Here is a 6,000-nt window from a genome sequence, read left to right as displayed (position 1 = left end):
ACTTGCCATTTTTGGAAACTTGAAATTACATGTCACTTTCCATTTTTGGAAACTTTTGATATGACTTCAAAATCTTCAAGATAGATGTTTGACATGATGAATAGGCCTTGTTTGAACATGAATGGGATGTCTCAGATCATTTCCCACACCTCAAAGCCTTCAATTGACTGCACAGTTGATTATATGGTCCTCAGATGACCTTGACAATGCCTGATGAATTTGAGCCTTTACCACTTGGGAAATTTGCTTCAAAATGAACCTCTAGCTCATATAAGCTCAATATAATGTCATGTGGTCCTCAAACAAAGAAAATACCATCAGCTCTTGTACAAAGGTAAACCTTGAATTGCCTGACCTGATGATTGCTTAGACTACAAAACAAATGTTAGATGACATATTTTTGGTGCTTTTGGTTAGTGATTAAAACAAGAAAAGCAATGATATACAATGAAAACAAGCCTGGTGATCTCAAACACTCACAGGAGATCCCAACCCAAAGGAAAGGAAGGCAAAATGCTCAAAGATCCTTGAGGCTATGCAATGCTATGATATGATGCCATGAGGGATCTTAGGGACAAAATTGGGGTCTTATAGCCTGGCCTTCACCTGGCTGGGCGAGCTCGCCCCCACTTTGCTCCTTCTTGTGGGCGAGCTTGCTGACTTTTCTCTTCCTTGCTTTGTGATATTTTCTTTATTTTGTGTAGACACTTTTGGATTAATGCATTAATTTCCTGCATACTAGTACACATATCAAAGATACCACAACAAAATGCAAATCAAGTTACATTCTATCAAAAATCGGGAAATTAAATGATCGAAAACGTAAAATCGAACTTACAAATACCAAGTTTTTATGTGAAATTATAGTCCAATTTGACACTCATCAATAGTAATAAACATAATAAAAAACATACACTCTTATTTAACAACCAAACATAACCAGAAAATAAACCTAAACTCATACATGCAATAACATAAACAATAACAAAAAATTAGTTTAAACTCATATAAGCATACACAAAATAAACTTAAACTTACTGTTGTTATACAAATTTCCAGCTCCTTGAATGTTTCCAGTTCCTTGCGTGTTTCCAACTTCTCCAGCCCCTTACATATCTCCATAAAAAGAACGCAAATGGAGGTATTAAAACAAAATATAAAAGATTAAAACTAATAAATGTAGAATATCTATATGTCTCTTATAAATTTAACTCGTGTTAACACAATATATATATATATATATATATATATATATATATATATATATATATAATCAAAGTCAAAATATACACATATATACATAGAGAATCAAAATTATTCATAATTTTTCACATTTATTGCTTCATTTCCTGCTTAAGCCACCATCTTGGATCTTTCCAAGTTCGAACCGGCGAACATAAATAGAAACAAACATAAAAGAAAAAAGAAAAAAGAAATAGCTAATACTTTATCTTTAAATAAAAGATTTGAACAGTTTAACACTAAAAACATAGTAATGAGTAAACATGTACCTTTGATCTTTAGCAAAAAAGAAGTTTGAATATACTGAAACATAGAGAAACATATATTAGCATAAAAACTTTATAAAATGAAAATAATAGTGAGCTTAGAAAGGTGATTAGTGAAGACAAACCTTCTAGATCTTCTTAGAAACGAAAGGAAAGTGAATAATCTTGCTTGACATTGTTGTTGTGAGTTTACTGTAAAAGAAACAAAAGAAAGGTATAAACAACAAGATGAAGTAAAAACAAACGAATTATTTTTCTAGAAATGGAAGAATGAGAGTTTGGTTCGATTTCCTCTTCTCACTTCTCTTAGTTCATTTAGACGGTTTCACAGCACATCAAAGGGGGAAAACTAAAGTTTCTCTCTTAAGTTTAGATTATATATGCGGGCTTGATAAAATTGGGTTGGACATGAGATGTATATAACTTAATGGCAAAATATTTACCTCATACCCCATCAATTATCCCTCTAACCCTACATTATAATTTTTTGGACCAAAATGCCCTTATATAAATAAGTTATATTTCTGAAATTTCCACTTTTTACTTCACTTTCGCTTCAAGACTTCCGGAACATCACTTTCGCCGTTGCAAACTGGAACTTATATAGTAAGTCTTCCGGTTCATAGCTAATATACCGAAACACATTTAGTAAGGTTCGCTTCAGTTTTCAAACGTTGAACCATAACTCTTTTTAAAAGACTTCCGATTTTCAAACTTTGAATTGAAACTCTTCTTAAAAGACTTCTGGTTTTGCATTATTTTCACCGGAAGTCTTCTTAAAAGTGTTTCGGATTTGTGGTTTGATTTTCACACCGGAACTCTTTTAAGAAGTATTATGGTGCATTTTTTTAAATAAATTTTTTCTAAATTTTTAAAAAAAATTATAGTGGTTCGAAGACGAGGCAAGGACGGTAGGATTCCAGATCGTAGTGTAGGATGGGGCGCATCTATCCATAACAGATCCAGTTGGCTTTCCAAGAGGGGCGTATGATACGTCTCTTTTGGTAAAGTACAAGAATCGTGTTTTTTGACATTTATGGTTCGATGAGGTAAGTAAACGACATATATTTGATATTGAATAATATTTGAATATTTTATATTTTGTTTTATAATATGTGTTTTAACTGTTTTCAGGAGAGAGGTCCGAAGAAAGAGTTGAGGGTTGTTGGACACGGGCTTAAGATGACATCGAGGGTTCCACAAGCTCTTCCATAACAGATGGAGAGTTAGGTTTCTAGGTCTAGATTATCTTCACTTCAGAGAATCAGTTTGACGAAGATAGACACAAACCTGGTATCTGCATTTGTGGAGAGATGGAATCTAGAGACATCTTCATTTCACATGTCGTTTGGTGAAATGAGGATTACTCTAGATGACGTCTCTTGTCTGCTTCACTTTCCCATCAGGGGTGTGTTCTGGAGCCCTCAAGATGTCACTAAAGAGGTTGTTGAACTTGTTATTGACTACTTAGGAGTGTCATAAAGTGAGACACAGACACATGTTCGTAATTTCAGGGGTTCTTAATATAAGTTGGAGTGGTTATACGATTTATTCATAGCGCATAAAGTTGCTTCTAGCTGGGCATATGCGACTAGAGCGTATTTGCTGATGTTGGTGGGTTCCATAATTTTTGTCGACAAGACCTTTACGCTTGTCGAGGCATGATACCTCTTACTATTTACGGGCTTAGAGAGATGTTCGGGATACAATTGAGAAACTGCATTGGTTACCCTTTACAGATACCTCGGAGATACTTCCATGTTTAATTGTAAGCAGCTCGATAGATATCCTACTCTCCCACAAGTATTTAATTTAATTTTGTTTATTATATGTTAATTGATTTTATTTAGTATATTAATTTAATTTATTTTGTTTATTATGTTTTTATATTGTAATAGTACTGGATTCACGAGTACTTTCCAACAGCTGGAAAAAAGGAGAGAATTGGAAACCAGCTGATAATTTTGGTCTTCCTCGAGCGATAAGATGGTCCTATAAGCAAGGAATCATGAAAGTGGATGACTTGCGACCTATTTTGGACGAGCTGAGACCTGCCAACATCACATGGCATCCATTCAAGGATCATAGAGTATGGCGTCAGTTTGATGAGTTATGTCTGTATAGGGGGTGTATGAAGTGGGGTGACATAGTTGTTCCATACTTTCCTGACAGATGTATACGTCAGTTCGGATACAGGTAGTATGTTCCACCCCCACCTCCTAATTGTAAGATGGCTAATGATATTGATGTTGAGTGGATTGGTTACCATCAGTGTTGTTGTTGTGATTCGTCCAACAATATTGGCCACCACTCCATCGAATATAGATGATGGATACCTGGAACAGTATTATTGTGTTTCGCATCCTCATTTGGTCCTGCCCCATCGTGATGAGCCAAGAGAGGTGTTAGTTCCTGTTTACGAAGCAGGACCATCTGATCCTAATTGGGCCCGTGTTTCTATATTGATTCATCGTTATCTCAGATAAGTTAATGTTGAAGAGGACGACCCGTAGTTTGCTGATTTATTTGAACTTTTGTATATTTCTCGTTCATATTGATTTATGTATTAACTTTTAGAACTGAATGTGTTAAAATTGAATGACATAATATAATATTCATGTTTGATTACATATTCATGCTAATATAGACGTAAGTAATTGCCAATATTGTAGACGCCCTGCAAATCCTAACATCCAAGAAGTTGCTGCTAGACAACAAAACTTCTTCCAATCTAATGTGATTGGTGGCAATGGAAACCTCTCTTTCATGTTTACCTTATAAAAATAATTAAAACATTTAGTCATATATTTAATAAAGTTAACTAAGTAAAATAATTAAAACAGTAAGTCATATAAAATAAAATACGTACCTAAACCCAATGATTTTGGTTAACAAAACCAATGCAATAAATGGAGACATTTGGTGAATGTGAATTTGTCATAGGAAAGGAAGTCATGCACAAATTGCCCAAATAGACAAGTACAACATTATAGCGATTCACTATCAAGTAACCCATATCTGATAGAGTCAACTATTTTTGTGGTGGCTGTAGACCAAATGATTCCATCATCAAAGATTCTCTCACTTCTGCTAACCGATTACAAAATAACCTGTCATACAAACTTGATATTTTCTTGTCCATTATTCCCAACTCCAAGTCTCGGTGAACCATTGACCAACCATCCTCACCATATCCATGCAATGATGCAATGAATCTAAATCCATAATTACCATCTATTATAATATTAACTACATCTTCAATGTATGACCTAATATGATTAGGAAATTATAGAGTGGAATGTTTCTTTGATTGTGGCTGCTTCTTTGATAATTTCAACTTCTTCGAAGTCTGTGATGGTTGATATTACCTCTGTGAAGATTGAGATGCTTGGTCAACATACTCATGATACGAAGGGTCCCTATAAACATCATATCATATTGGCTTTTTTCCTTTCTTCTTCACTCCTCCTTTGATTTTTAATTTCTCAGGTGGGGACACAATGAAGTCATTGTGAGGTAGGCAAGTTCATAAACCCTACTTTTTAATGCCCTTTTCCCAACAACATCTAATGACCTAAAGCATTTCCATAACTCATCTATTGCACAACTCATATCCACCTCTGATCCATCATCTGCATCTACCTCTAACTCAACTTCCATACTTAGTTTCCTATAATGAACATGGATATCATCTATTGATATCGATATACCACCAAGTGTGTATCTTCCTAAATCACAAGCACAAGGTAACTCATAAGATGTTCTAAGAGTATAACCACATATTTGCCTGTTAGTTCCAACATAATCAACTCTTAGTAACTTCCCAGCAATACATCTCAAAGCAGCTCGAGACACTGAACCACGCAGATGATCATAAAATAGACTTATGTACGCGTGCTCAACTTCGTAAAATCTTTTTTGAAAAGAAACTCTAATGTTGCTCAGTTGTAACCTCAAGTTGTTATTCATAGCTTCCCAATATTTGACCATGTCACTTATATTGTTTCCCAACATCTGCTTTAACTTCCAATGAGCAGATTCAACCTTAAAAATAATACATATTGAAAATATTAATACATAGTAAAAAATATAACACATAACGATTAGTCGTCGTGTTACCCAATTGTAGCACTCAATTAATCCATGCTCCAATAAATCTCTGTCTATGTGGAGTCAACCATGTGTCTTTCACATAATTAATAAATCCACTAAAATCAACACATGCCTTCTCAAGTTGATGCAACAGTTGATCATACTCAACCTCATCAGTAGCCTAAACAACTTCCATCCATAATGTGTCGATTGTCTTTTACATGTCATTCATCACATATTGCTTGTATTTCGCACCAATATTTTTGTTAATGTGAAATCTACATAGCAAATTAATCGACCTAGGAAACACAATTTCAATTGCTTCCATCAAAGCAAGATCTCTATCTGTCAAAATCACTTGTGGACACAAATCTTTCTTCACAAACAATTCTTTAAGTTT

This window comes from Lathyrus oleraceus, chromosome 5 (genome assembly GCF_024323335.1).
Source record: "Lathyrus oleraceus cultivar Zhongwan6 chromosome 5, CAAS_Psat_ZW6_1.0, whole genome shotgun sequence".
Classification (NCBI taxonomy): Eukaryota; Viridiplantae; Streptophyta; class Magnoliopsida; order Fabales; family Fabaceae; genus Lathyrus; species Lathyrus oleraceus.
The sequence above is the reverse complement of the archived record's forward strand: the minus strand, read 5'-3'. Positions refer to the sequence as shown.